This window comes from Nomascus leucogenys, chromosome 13 (assembly GCF_006542625.1).
Source record: "Nomascus leucogenys isolate Asia chromosome 13, Asia_NLE_v1, whole genome shotgun sequence".
Lineage (NCBI taxonomy): Eukaryota > Metazoa > Chordata > Mammalia > Primates > Hylobatidae > Nomascus > Nomascus leucogenys.
In genome coordinates, this window is record NC_044393.1 from 84267606 (window position 1) to 84283373 (window position 15768).

The 15768-nt window shown below is 42.2% G+C and overlaps 1 pseudogene; it reads right to left on the reverse strand.

Moving 5' to 3' along the window:
- LOC105740736 overlaps positions 1-15768 on the reverse strand; it is a 41733-nt pseudogene that overhangs the window by 15720 nt on the left and 10245 nt on the right.

Below are 15768 nucleotides of genomic sequence, written 5' to 3' on the forward strand. Positions count from 1 at the left end.
TAATGTGGTAAGCTTAGGGAAAAAAATGACCCAAGGAATTCAAGCAGAACTACAAGTTGAGGAGGGACAATTATAGTTAACTCTAAATCATCCCAACAGCATCATAAAAATGCTACAAATGTACCACCAGGATGGCTAAAATAAAAAAGATAGAAAATGTTTGTGAGAATGTAAAATAACTGGAGCTCACACACACTGCTGGTGGGAGTGTAAACTGGAAGATCCGCTTTGGAGATGTATTTAGTAGTGCTTACTAAAGGTGGACACATACACATTCTATGACCCAACCAATGCTCCTCCTAAGTATACATTCAGGGACGTACATATATATATTCATTTAAGCACAAGCACACAAATATTCATAGCAACACAATTTACAACAGCAAATAGCTGGAAACCACCCTTAAACACATAATTTGGATAACACAGAATTGATAAACTGCTGTCTATTTATATAATGGAACATTATATAATGAAACATTATTCAGCAATGAGTATGAATAAACTACCACCGCACATAACAATACAGAAGAATCTTGCAAACTTAATACTGAATGAATGAAGTCAGACACAAATGAATATGTACTGTGTGGTTCCACAAAGTTCACAAACAGACAAAACTAATTTGTGGTGTTAGAAGTTGGGATAGTGTTTACTGTTATGGGAGGGGTGACTGGAAGGAGGTATGATAGGGCTTAAAAGGTGTTGGTAATGCCTATTTCTTGAGGTAGGTTACATCGATCAGTTCAACTTTGAAAATGTATTGTGTTCTTTGCTTTATGCTTGTAAGACTTAAATTAAAAGTTTATTTTATGGCCAGACGCAGTGGTTCACACCTGTAATCCTAGCACTTTGGGAGGCCGAGGCAGGCGGATCACCTGAGATCAGGAGTTTGAGACCAGCCTGGCCAACATGGTGAAACCTCGTCTCTACTAAAAACACAAAAAATTAGCTGGGCTTGGTGGCACATGCCTATAGTCCCAGCTACTTGGGAGGCTGAGGCAGGAAAATCACTTGAACCCGGGAGGCGGAGGTTACAGTGAGCTGAGATGGCACCACTGCACTCCAGCCTGGGTGACAGAGCAAGACTGTCTCAAAAACAAAAAACAAACAAGTTTATATTAAAAGGTACTAGTTCAAACTTTGGAAGCAAGGAGGGAAAAATCAAACTAGAGCAATATTATCAAGCACAGAGTAGCATTGTTAGGCACTGAGATGTTTTGTGGATTCTGTTCCTTCTTACTGGTCAAACATGGGTAGGAATAGTTTGTTTTCCGTCTTCCATGTTTGTCCTTTGTATTTCCCATATGGGAGAATGGCAATTGTTGAAGCAATGAGGCTATGAGGACACTCAACATGGGTCAAGGTGGGCTGTAGGATGGGCCCTGCCTGGTCTAAGGCTTGTTAGCTTGGCTCCCGGATCTATCTAGGGAACCCACCCTGCTCTAGGTCCATAGCCCTGAGTTCTGGAACATCCTTGGTCTAGTCCCAGTGATACTGGGGAGTTGGTACAGAAGGTAATAAATGGGGGCTGTATTCATGCCTGAGCAAACTACACTGGACTGGGCCCCATCATCGCATTGTGCTGTGTAATGCCACCCGTGCTCCAGAGCAGGTGGTGCCGGGCACAGCTCCAGGCCAGCCCATGCACAGATGCCATGGCCCTAGGTGTTTCAGGTTGAGCTGGGAAGTAGATGGTTAAGGCTCCCTAAAGATCTCAAGTGACCTTCCCTCTCTCACAGTGTACCACCGACAACTGCACCCCATCCACAGGCCACCCCTCCACCTGCCTACTTTGGGTGAGGATGCTGGGCTCTGTCCCTAAGCCTGTGGTGATCTCTCTGCCAACAATCCTGAGTGTGCTGACTTTCTTCTTGACCCTTTAGATAAGCCAACCTGACTTTCAGAGCCTGCTCCAAGCCACTAGTTCCTCTCCCCAGATGATAAAATTGAGTTTAGCAAGAGTCATGCTTCATAGTGGGATAAACACAGGGGCACAACTCTCCAAAATGAGCAAGCTAAGCTGGCAGCGCCCACTAAGAGAGTGGTGCTGAGCCCTAGTCCGGCATGTTGGTTCTCCCATTAATCTGAGCCCACTGCGAACGTTTATCAATATGGCACTTGTGCATCTATGAAGAACTTGTAGTAGAGTGCCTGGAAAACTCTAAGTGTTCAGTAACCATGATCTGTTGCTACCATCGCCACCACCACCACCATCGTTGTCACCACTACCCCCGTGATGTGTCTCTCTCCTCTTTATAGTCCCAACACAACTCTTGGAACCTGCCAGATGTTCAACTAATGATGTTTAGTGAATTAATATAAAGCAGGAGTACTACTCGCTGCCCTCTCTACTTCCTAGGATTGGCTGGAGGAATGCTTGAGCCCTTCCTCCTTGATATATGCAGGAGTGTTTCCAACAACACCCATTTTCACTCTCCATCCTTTCCATTGAGCAGCCCAGTCCCTCTCCTCCTCATCATTCTGTTTTATTTTCTTCATTGCACTTATAATTCGCTGAGATTTGCCTTTTCCATTTGCTTATTAGCATCTTTCTCTCCCCACCCTACCTTACCACGCATGTCCACTAGACCGTTAGCTCTGTGAAGGCAGAATCCTTCTCTGTCTCATCTACCGCAGTATCTTAAAGTCCAGGATCTTGCCTGGCAGGAAGTTGGATAATGAATGTTGAATGAATGAATGCACTCAGGAGTCCCTGTTGCAGACTCCTGCTCCCAGCCATCCCCCTTGCTCTGTTACCTCTCAGATCCTCTTCTGCCATTTCTCAGTGAATTTTGGAGAGTTGGTGTTCACCTGGCTGGCATTGAGTGTCCACTCAGGGCATTTCCAGGGGGGAAGGGAAAGCATGGCCAGAGAAGTTACCACAAAAGCAAATGTACCTCCCTGGAGAATGGGCAGCCTGGAGGGAGGGAAAGGATGCAGTTACCCATGAGGTCCTCTAGCACTGGCCTGTCACTGGCCCCAAGGAGGGCCTTCAATCCCAAGTCCTAGCCCAATTTGTTTATTTATTTTTTATGTATTTATTTTTTTGAGATAGAGTTTTTCTCTTGTTGCCCAGGCTGAAGTCCAATGGCTCAGTCTCGGCTCACTGCAACCTCCGCCTCCTGGGTTCAAGCGATTCTCGTGCCTCAGCCTCCCGAGTAGCTGGGATTACAGGCACTCACTACCAGGCTCAGCTAATTTTTGTATTTTTAGTAGAGATGGGGTTTCACCATGTTGGCCAGACTAATCTCAAACTCCTGACCTCAGGTGATCCACCTGCCTTGGCCTCCCAAAGTGCTGGGATTACAGGTGTGAGCCACTGGGCCTGGCCTAGCCCAATTTAGAAGCAAACCATGACCCCTCTGTTCTCAGTTGCATAGAGATCCTACCAAGGTTCAAGGCAGCCCCATGAGCCCTGTCAAACTTTGGACAGGGAGGAGAGGGAGGCAGGGAGGCACCCAGACCCACACCTGGGCCTGGAGATGCAAACCCAGGAGGAAGGAGTCAGGCCCTGAGAAAGAATCTGGGTATGGCACAGAGCCCAGTGAACACACCTAGTGGGTGCCATTCTCTGCCTCAGCCCCAGAGAACCCTTCCCAGGCCCCAGGCCCAGAGCGGAGCTCCCACGCGTGCAATGCCCAGCAATCAATTCTGCCACTATCAAGAGCTGCACAGCTGAAAATCTGGATTGCTAGATTCTTTTGTGTCTTCAGAAACCAAGAGCAATCCAAGATCTTCAGGCTCCTTCTTATCGCAGGGCAGTAAGATATGTCCTTCGTCAGGGCATGTTCCCAGCCCAGCCCTCCTTACTCCTGCTGGACTTCTCACTTTGGCCTCTGTGAGAACTTCTAGCAGTGCCTGCCCCACCTGCCTTCCCACAGAGGTCAAGCCAACCTGGTAAGTCAACCTCCAGCCACCCCTCTTACTAGAGGGTCAGAGGCTCTCAAGGCTTCCCGAGCCTGCCAACTGTGGACATTAGAATTTGGGGGTAGGAAGGTGGGACAGAGGGACTGTGGCATCTTGACTGCATTTGTCACTGTGGCCCACCTAATCCAGGTACTTTTTCTGAATACTAGAAGGGTATTTTTGAATCAGTGCTTTAAGAAGAAAGCATAAAGGATGATTCTTGAGAAAGAACACATTTTATGTGAAGAAAATATAGTTTATGAAAGAGTTTTGCTGCTGAAATGGACTTTGTGGCCTGGTGAACATTAGGATGAGTGATGCCTGGGCATTGACCAGGCAAGTCCGTGGGCTTGTCTGGTTATGGGCCCAGCATGGGGATTGCCTAAAGCTCCTCAGATACATCTAATGTGCAGCCATCCATGAGAACAGCTGGTCTAGAGTCACAAATCTAGACCCACAAGTCTCCACAAGAGAATGGAGCACAGTACATTGTGTACATGGGGTTGGAACAAAACAGTGCCGCCATGTATATGTGTATAAATGTGTATATGTGTGTGTATATTTTTTATTTTAAAATTATGAATCTGTCTGCTGTCTGGGAGGTGTGCCCTACATTTCAGGTATAGGAGCAAAGTCAGACACAATCCCTGTGACAGAGGTTTCCTGTCTAGTGAGGAAGGACAATAACAATAACTAATAACAAACTCTGATTAAGTGCTGTAAAAGGAAGTTATACAGTGCTTTGCAATCATGTAACAGAAAAGACTGTCCCAGTTTAGGATGATGGAGATAAGGAACTGATGGGGACAGGAGGCAGAGAAGTTCTAGGCAGAAAAGGGCAGGTCCCTGGTGAAAACCCCACCCTCAAGCCAAAAAGCCTGAAACTGCGGCCCAAAGTGAGAACTTCTATCCCGTTTTCCCGCTTGAATGTTGCCTTTTCCTAAACTACCCATGGCCCCACCCCACCACATCCTGTGCCTATAAAAACCCCAGACTCAGTTGGAGAGGAGCAGAGACTGTGGCTGGATGTTGGAGAGAAACGGCTTGACTTCAGAGGGACAGCTTGATGGCATAACTTCAGAGAAGAACCCAGCCAGAGACAGCTGGACTTCAGGGGAAGATTACCTACCCCCACCCCCAGTCCCCTTTTCAGCTCCCCTTTCTGCGGACAGCCATTTTCATCAGCAATAAAATCGCCTGCATTTACTATCCTTCAATTCGTTCATGCGACCTCATTTTTCCTGGAAGCTGGACAAGAGTTCAGGAGCCACAAGTGTGGATACAAAAGGCTGTCACACCGGCCCTTTGTCCTCACTGGCGTAGGGCAGCTGCCTCACATGAAAAGGCAGAGGGTCCACTGAGCTGTTAACACTTAAGCTGTCTGTGGATGGAACAGCTAAAAGAGCACTGTACCATGTCCTCTGGGACTTTGGGGGTCACAGGCACCTCCACCTGGATGTTGCTGCAGGGCCCACATGGAGTTTGTTCCTGCAGGTGCTGAAGCAGCCAGCTGGTTCCAGCACTCATTAGTCCAGTTCCCACCTCATTTGCTCGCATGCTTCCTCCCACGAGGAGTTGAAAGCAGTGGGCTGAGTAACTGAGGCACCCCTGCTGTGAGTCCCACGAAGGGGTCAGGGAAATATCCTGCTTTAGAATATCCTGCTTCAGGCCTGAGACGTCAAAGGCACCATGTCTAACTTTGCCCCTCATAGTATCTATCATGCCAGAAACATAGCAGGCGTTCCGTAAATGTGAGCATGACTGCCTCTGCTCTCAGTGGCTCTTCCCCACCCCAACCTCCACCTCCAGCTGGTTATCGTTTGTCAAGTGCCACGGCCTTGCTGGCTTCCTAAGAAAGTTAACTACCCCTTTCTCCTGCTACCACATCACTTAGAATGTAATAATATGACCACACTGGTTTCAATTATTTATTCACATCTCTAGTTCCCCTTTTAAGATTCTCGTCTCCTTGAACACAAGAACTATGGGGGAATCCCAGTGTCCACGCATGGCAGGAAATCATGTGGCATGAGAGTAACGGCTGCTAGTACCTTGGTTTCAGGACTCACTAATGCTACAGCATCAAGGATGGAGGTCGCGCCTACAGGGAACTGACAGCATTTAAAGCCTTCCAGTTACGAAGATCCAGGGATTCCCTGACCTACAGAGAATCTTCTCCCAGGAGACAGATGCCCTGGGTTGCATCCAGAATACGACACTAACGTTGCCTCCATTTTCCAATACACCAAAACTGCTCACCTCTGGGGGAAGTATAAGTCACTTAATGCTGTGGACCAAATGCCTGTATCCCCCCAAAATTCTTATGTTGAAGCCTTAACCCCCAATATGATGTTATTTGGAAGTGGGGCCTTTGGGAGCTATTTAGGTTTACATGAGGTCAGGATGGTAACGCCCTTGTGATGGGATCAGTGCCCTTATAAGAAGAGACTCTTTTCCCCTCCCCACCCGTGCCATGTAAGTACACAGCACAGAAAGTGGCTGTCTGCAAGCCAATAGAGGGCCGTCACCAGAGCCCGACCATGCTGGCACCCTGATCTCAGACTTCCACCCGCCAAAACTGTAATAACATTTCTGTTGTTTCAGCTACCCAGTCTATTGTCTTTTGAGCAGACTAAGACACTTAGCAAACAAGATGGAATGGGAAACAGGTCAGTCACTTATTCTGTCTACACCCGAGTTTCTGTACAATAAGCCAAATAATCATACCTGCCTCAAATGGTGTAGTGAGCATTACATGTTTTGTAAGTCATACAGTGCTCGTTCATGCATTGCCCGTACTGTTATTATCTTATAGGAAGGGGAAACAGATGAGGTATTGGGCTCGGCCCCTGTGTTCAGGCTGCTGCCCCACCTCACTTAAAGTGAATCATGGAGTCGACCTGAGATTTTCCTCTTCACCATTTATCAGCAACAGTTTACCCTTGTTTCTCCCCACTCTACAGGGACGAGGTATGAGGAAATCAACTGCAAATAAGCCCACTTAGATCTGGAGGCCTCTGGGAGGACACAGAATGAAGCCTATTCAACTGCCCTGGTTGGATCTGCAGGTCTCAAGGAGGTCACCAAGGCCTAATAAAGGACAGCAGGGGGTTGCAGTAACTGAAGGAGATGGGGTGCTCTCAAGGTAACTTGGAGAGTGACTAATTATGTCAGATATGCTTCCTCCAGATTTCATTAGAACACATGGGGAATGCACGAAAATTTACAGCTACACTCTTAGGCAAAAACCAAGGTTCAGGCATAATTGCTACTAATTACCTCATTGATGAGATTGATTGAGGAAAATATTCTTGATTAGCTGCCACATGCTTTACCCTCTAAACCAGAACTTGCCAGGTGACCTTATCAATTATCCATTGAAGTCCACGGCTACATCGCTGTGAAAAACAGTAGGCCATCATCCGACTCCCCACCTTCCCACTCTATCTTTGCCTCTCTTGATTCCCTAATATTAATGTGCATAAGAATCACCTGGGGATTCTGTTAAAATGTCCAGAACCCTGAGAGGTTCTGACCTTTCAGTAGGTCTGGAAGAGCGCCCAGAAAAATGCATTTTTGGTTTGGTTTTTGTTTTTGTTTTGGAGATAGGATTGCATTCTGTCGCCCAAGCTGAAGTACAGTGGTATGATCATAGCTCACTACAGCCTCGACCTTCTGAGCTCAAGCAATCCTCCTGCCTCAGCCTCCTGAGTGGCTGGGACTACAGGTGCAAAACACCATGCCCAGGTTTTTGTTTTTTTTTTCACTTTTATTTTTGTAGAGGTGGGATCTCACTATGTTGCTCAGGATGGTCTTGAGCTCCTGGACTCAAGTGATCCTCCCACCTTGGCCTCCCAAAGTACTAGAATTACAGTCATGAGCCACCACAGCTAGCCAAAAGCTGTGTTTTTGTTTTTTGCATTTATTTTGTAGTCAAGTGAAGCAGTGGGAGCAGAAAAGGAACAAAGAAATATGTAGCTGGCTGTGATTAGTTGTAAAGGTGTGTTTTTACAAGCACTTCAGATGATGCTAATGCAGGTGGTCCAGGGTCCACACCAGGCTACATTCTTTCAGAGATGACAGTCTTGGCTTGTAACACAAGAAAAGAGGAGAATTCCAGAATTCTGAATTTTTTAATCACTTAACAAGAAATATAAATGAATGGAGAGGATAAAAGTGGTCAAAACTGTTCATGATAAAGGAAGTCAGTGGTCTTTACAAAATCACACTGCCCAAAGAGGAACTGCAAATGACTCTTTTTTTTTTTTAATGACTCTTTAGCATAGACTGAAATACCAGCAGTTGGAATAGGGCATCAGCCAGATGGCTGGGGGATGAAGGACATTCTAGTCACCTTGCATGTTAGGCACTATGACTAGATAGATCCCTCCTGGTTAAATGATAAATAAATGGAAAACCCTGCAGGATTCAGGGCTGTATAAAATCCTGCAACAAGAAGGGAAAGGTTTCCCTGCTCTGAAGACTTAGGGGAAGAATTTTCTGTAAGAACCAAATGAAAACTAATGGGTATGCTTATAAAATATTAATGAGGATACAGCTGCATTATAGATTAACTTAGGATAATTTTTTTTTTACAAAATTCGAATAGAAGGCAAAATGGTAACTTGAATAAATGAGGCATATACCATGTTCTATGAAAGAAAAATTCAGTATTATGAAGATGCCAATTACCACAAGTTAATTTATAATTGTAATACAATTTCAATCAAAATCCCAATGAGATTGTTTTATTTAATAAAATTCGTTTCAAATTAATGTAGAAGAACAGAAAATGAAAATAATTTAGAAAAATTTTAAAGGAAAAGATAATGAGGAAAATCATACCCAACCAGATGAAGTCCACTACAAAGTTATTAATTGTAAAACAGTGCAGTATTAATTGAAGACATAACAAAGAGATTAATGGAAAAAATAGCAGCCCAGAAAAAGATAAATCCCAGGGTATAAAAGAACTTAATATGTGATGAATAAAGTCATGATTCTCAATGAGGAATGGATTTAGTCAACAAATGATGTTGAGGAAATTGGCTGTTAGGGAGAAAAAAATAAATTTAAAACCTAACTTTACAACATATGCCTAAATAAATTCCAGGTGAATTCAATGCTTAAATTTTAAAAATCTAAATAACATAATACTTTTTAATAAGATGATTTTATCTTATTTATTAGCTACCCAGTACTTTTTAATAAGGCAATATTTATCTTATTTATTAGATATGGGAAGAATTTCTAAGCCTAAAATTAGATTAAGTTTGAAAGAGCAGAAGTGATAAATTTTACCATAGAAACATAAAATCTTTGGCATAGAAAAATATCTTAATTAAAATGAAAGACACACTAAAAATGTTTATGACAATAAGGACAAAGTTTTAATATTCTTTATATGCATTGAATTCCTTGTAAACTAAGAAAAACATTGACTTCTGGATTAAAATGTCAGATTGCACACTCACTCCCTCTTAAAAATCCACTAAACTGACATTAAAATGTATTTTAGAAGCATAAATCACCAGGATTAAGAGAATGGAGCAGGAGACAATCACAGTAAAATTTTGGAAGTTGAAAAGCAGATATAGATTGGTAACTGATTAAATAGCCGTGGAGAAGCAGAATCTTATGTTAGCAATAGGTAGATGGCAATATTCTGAAAAACACACATTCCAAGGAATTGATTCTTAAAGTAGGATATATGTGAAGCTAAAACAAGTTCAAAGTCCTCTTTAAGCACCAGCCAGGTGACAGTCCTCCCATCTTGGCAGAAGACTAGGTGTTTATCCTCTGGAAAAGGCAAAATACAGGGTCTCTGGGCCACAAGAAAACAGGTAGATTTGGTTCATGTTAATAACTCTCAATAAACTAGTTATTGATGGAACATATCTCAAAATAATAAGAGCTATTAAATCCATAGCCAATATCATACTGAATGAGCAAAAGCTGGAAGCATTCCTTTTGAAAACTGGCACAGGACAAAGATGCTCTCTCTAATCACTCCTATTCAACATAGTATTGGAAGTTCTGGCCAGGGCAATCAGGCAAGAGAAAGAAATAAAGGGTATTCATATAGGAAGAGAGGAAGTCAAATTGTCTCTATTTGCAGATGACATGATTCTATATTTAGAAAACCCCATTGTCTCAGCCCCAAAACTCCTTAAGCTGACAAGCAACTTCAGTAAAGTCTCAGGATACAAAATCAATGTGCAAAAATCACAAGCTTTCCTATACACCAACAATAGACAAGCAGAGAGCCAAATCATGAATGAACTTCCATTCACAATTGCTACAAAGAGAATAAAATACCTAAGAATACAACTTACAAAGGACATGAAGGACCACTTCAAGGAGAACTACAAACCACTGCTCAAGGAAATAAGAGAGGACACAAACAAATGGAAAAGCATTCCATGTTCATGGATAGAAAGAATTAATATCATGAAAATGGCCACACTACCCAAAGTAATTTATAGATTCAGTGTTATTCCCATTCAGCTACCATTGACTTTCTTTGCAGAATTAAAAAAAAAACAGTTTAAACTTCATATGGAATCAAAAAAGAACCCATATAGCCAAGACAATCCTAAGCAAAAAGAACAAAGCTGGAGGCATCACGCTACCTGACTTCAAGCTATACTACAGGGCTACAGTAACCAAAACAGCATGGTACTGGTACCAAAACAGACATATAGACCAATGGAACAGAACAGAGACCTCAGAAATAACACCACACATCTACAACCATCTGATCTTCAACAAATCTGACAAAAACAAGCAATGGGGAAAGGATTCCCTATTTAATAAATGGTGCTGGGAAAACTGGCTAGCCATATGCAGAAAACTGAAACTGGACCCCTTCCTTACACCTTTTACAAAAATTAACTCAAGATGGATTAAAGACTTAAATGTAAAACAAAAAACCATAAAAACCCTAGAAGAAAGCCTAGGCAATACCATTTAGGACATAGGCATGGGCAAAGACTTCATGACTAAAACACCAAGAGCAAATACAACAAAAGCCAAAATTGACAAATGGGATATAATTAAACTAAAGAGCTTCTGCACAGCAAAAGAAACCAGCATCAGAGTGAAAGGCAACCTACAGAATGGGAGAAACTTTTTGCAATCTACCCATCTAACAAACATCTAATATCCAGAATCTACAAGGAACTTGAACAAATTCACAAGAAAAAAACAACCCTATCAAAAAGCGGTCAAAGGATATCAACAGACACTTCTCAAAAGAAGACATTTATGTGGCCAAGAGACATATGAAAAAAAGTTTATTATCACTGATCATTAGAGAAACACAAATCAAAACAACAATGAGAAATCATCTCACGCCAGTCAGAATGACGATTATTAAAAAATCAGGAAACAATAGATGCTGGCAAGGCTGTAGAGAAATACGAATGCTTTTACACTGTTGGTGGGAGTGCAAATTATTTCAACCATTGTGGAAGACAGTGTGGCGATTCCTCAAGGATCTAGAACCAGAAACACCATTTGACCCAGGAATCCCATTACTGGGCATATACCCAAAGGAATATAAATCATTACTATCAAGACACATGAACATGTATGTTTATTGTAGCACTATTTACAAGAGCAAAGACTTGGAACTAACCCAAATGCCCATCAATGATAGACTGGATAAAGAAAATGTGGCACATCTACACTATGGAATACTATATGCAGCCATAAAAAAGAATGAGATCATGTCCTTTGCAGGGACAAAATGAAGCTGGAAGCCATCATCCTCAGCAAAGTAACACAGGAACAGAAAACCAAACACCACATGTTCTCACTCATAAGTGGGAGTTGAACAGTGAGAACACATGGACACAGGGAGGGGAACAACACACACTGGGGCCTGTTGGGGGGTGGGGGGCAAAGGGAAGGAGAGCATTAGGACAAATACCTAATGCATATGGGGCTTAAAACCTAGATGACGGGTTGATAGGTGCAGCAAACCACCATGGCACTGTATACCTATGTAACAAACCTGCACATTCTCCACATGTATCCTGGAACTTAAAGTAAAATAAATAAATAAATAAATAAATTAAACAAATAAATTTTAAAAACAAGTAGATTTGGAAGCAGGGATACCATACTGAACACTGGGGTATAATTTAATGTGTGCATTCTGAACACTAAAACCTCCAGCTCACTTTCCCACTCAGCTTCCAAAATACTTCCAACCAGGCCTTCACCCTCTAGGCAAGAGACTGGAAGATCCTTTTCTGGAGTATGTGACAAGATGTCAGGAAGAGCATAAAGATGGCTAAATTTGGGCCTCTCCAGCTAGATCATGGTGCCATTTATAGATTACACTGTGAAATGTGTTTTCTGCAATTTGGTTTTGGGGCATTCATGCATATCATATTACAGTGAGCCCAAAGAAAACAAGACCCACTCTCAGGCTCAGAACTTCCAGTCAACCTTTTAGGACTCCACTCTTAAATATATGCAGATATAGGAGGATTCCCAACAACAAAGGGAATATGAATAACAGAGACCCAAACAGACAGATGAAAGTAACTTCTTCTGCAAGGAGATGATAACTTTAAAAAATCAGTCTCATTTATGTCTTTGAGAGAGAAGAGAAGATTGTGATTTCTAAAACATGAACAGGACGCATAAAGAGGAATATTCAGAGAACAAAAAGAGCTCTTAATTCAGAAGAAGAGTTAGAAGATAAAATTGATGTGATTTCTTCCCACCATAAAAAGCAAAAACACAAAGAGATGGAAGTAGGAAAGAAACAATAAGAAAATTAGAGAACTAGTCCAGGAAGTTCAACATGTGAATAATAGGAGTTTCAGGCCAGGCACAGTGGCTCGTGACTATAATCCTAGTACTGTGGGAGGTCGAGACGGGAAGATCACTTGAGCCCAGGAGTTCAAGATTTCACCCTATCTCTACAAAAAATGCAAAAATTAGCCAGGCATATTGGCACATGCCTGTAGTCCCAGCTACTTGGGAGGCTAAGGTGGGAGGATGGCTTGGGCCTAGGAGGTTGAGGCTGCAGTGAGCTGTGATTTTCAAACTTCTGAAAGAAAATTATTTTCACCCCAAAATTCTATACCCAGCCAAGCTATCAATCCAATATGAGAGGAGAATCAAGACATTTTCACACATGCTAAGTCTCACAAAATTTACCTCTCATGCATTCTTTCTCAGGGAGCTAATGGATTATGTGTTTCACCAAAAAAAAATTTTTTTAAGAGGAAGACATGGGAACAAAAGATTCAGCAGAGAAACGACATAAAGGGAACTCCCAGGATAAGGGTGAAGGGGCATCTCTTGTTGACAGCTGAGCACCAAGAATAGACAGCAACTGTTTTAGATTGCAGTAAGTCAGTGAGCTCCAGGAGATATTTCATCAAGAAGATGAAGTTCATTCTCCTAATATGAATAAAAATTTTAAGAAGATATTTAGACAACAGGCAGAGCATTTAGAATTGAATTAGAAATAAATGGACAGAAAATTAAGTATCTCAAAAACAAGAAACACATTAACTCCAGGAAAAACAAAAAGTTGGGCAGGAAAAGAACTTTATGATTCAGCTCTGAAGAGCATCATCGTCATTCTAATGTAAACACTCAATGTCGATCTGTGCTGGGAGGGTGGGAAGACAGGAGGATGGGAAGTATGCTTGCATGTGGTGGGAGTGAGGGGTAGTGAAAGAAAATGAAATTGTCATCATTCGTATTGGCACATCGATCAGTAATGGAAGTGTATTATTTAGAGATACACAGGAAAATATCTATATCACCAGCTAAGAAAGGTGTGAGTGCTTGCCTCTGCCTAGAAGAAAAGGAGAGGAAGATTCTGGTGGGGAGGGGAAACCTTTCTTATCTGCTACCCTGAGTGTGCCCTGACACCCCAAACTGGCAACAGATTGGGGCCTTTGCTCCAGCCATCTGTTCTGTTATGCTCCCAAACCAAGCATGCCTGCCCCTTTTGTTGTTATGGCTTTAATGCTGATCATCATAGAAAAACAGACTGGCGAGGCAAAGATTAAAAGCAGGTGAAATCACAAAGGTTGCAGAATCTCAGCTGTTGTCTCGAGGCTGGGGCCTTGATCCATAGCTCCGGGCCCCCCTCCCAAGACAGTCATGAGCAGCCTCCTGGACTTTAGCTCTTAGGCACAGATTCAAAGGGTGCAACTCACAAAATATGCCCTGATACTATTCTGAAAAACGTTTTGAACAGTTTTTATTTTTCCTAGTTATAATACGCATGCACTTCGAAGAAAAGCAAATAGCAAATCAAGAAAAATATAAAGAATAAATTTAAATTACCATAATTCTACAACTCAGAAATAGCCATTAACAGTTTGTTCCAATCTTCTTTTGATCTGTAACTAGATAAACTTTATCAGCACACATCAAACTGTAATACCTTTCATATATCACCCAGAAAAAAAATTAACATTTCTTCCAGTCTTTTTTCAATTTTTCATTAGATAAGTGTATGTCAGCACATCCATAATGTATGTCTCTCATAATCAGGTGTTAACATTAGTCACAGTAATAATAGTGAAAAACTCAAAGTAACTTAAATGTCCTTTAATAGGAAATGCTTAAATAAACCAAAACTATTTATTCTAGGAAATACTAAATGACCAGTGTTTTACAAAGTGCTATTGCAGGAATGTGTTAATTGAAATGGAAAGATATTTACAATGCATTATATATGCTTTTAAAAAGATGGAGCTGGTTTTTTCTACACAATTAAGAAATTTAAAAATTATTTTAAAGAGGGAGAAGACATAAAATTGTATATATAGTACGATCCTTTTTTTAATGTGAAAAATAAATTTTCTGTGCCAGGCACTGAGCAAAGTACTTTATGTGCATTATCTAACTTAATTTTCAGGGTTTGGAAAAATACCAAGTAGTTTCTCCTAATGGGAACAGGAGGTCTCTGAGAGAAGATAAATGGAGATGTTGCCAAGAGGTAGGGAGGACAAGGAGCAAGATGAAGTCCCCACTAGGTGGGCACTATGCCCTCTGTACCTAGGGACTTGGAGAGGATGAAGCCCCCACCAGGTTTAGGGTTGGGACGTTGACAGAGCAAGAGCACCTTCATCTCAGACAAACACCGCCACTTTAAGTTCCAGCTCCCTTTCTAGCCTCATGCATTTCAAGGAAATCACTTCTCTTCTAACTATAGGCAGACAGTAAAACACAGATAAGACAGCTCAGACGCAGAAGGAGTCTCTCGGGTAACTGTCAAACTTCACCCTCATACAATGGGCCCCAGTAAAACAGTGGGCCTTAGTAATCACATTCCTTTCCCTTCAGGTGCACTAAGATAGGGAAGCTAAAAGCAGACTCGAGGAATATGCCTGCAGCTGCAGAAAGATGTATAGGAACAGACACACAACTCTCCCTCCCAAATAAGCACAACAAAAAGACACAGAAGCAGTCCAAGCCTCTGATAAACTCTCCCACAATGAATCCTTAAAAACTCTTAGTCTGTAAAAGAGTGGGGCTCTAACCTAACTCAGCCAGCAGCCCCTCTCAGGTTTGTTTAATGACCCTGTTAACTGTAAAGCCACACTTCATATTTCTCGCCTCTTTCTTTAATTTCTTACAGATGTGTGAAGTTTGACCAACTTGTGAGTAAATGGCAGAGATGTCGCCAGCTGGGGATGGATGCCTCTGGAGCTCCAGTTGCTGGAATCCAACCTCTCCTGTGTCATCACCTCTGTGTTCCCTTCTTGGAGCCCATCCAGTAAGTTGGTAAAAAATGATGTCACAAGGACTTTTCTTTGAAATAGGTCAGGAAGGGGAGGAGAGCCTCTGGAATGTGGAATGTGACTGATAAATTCT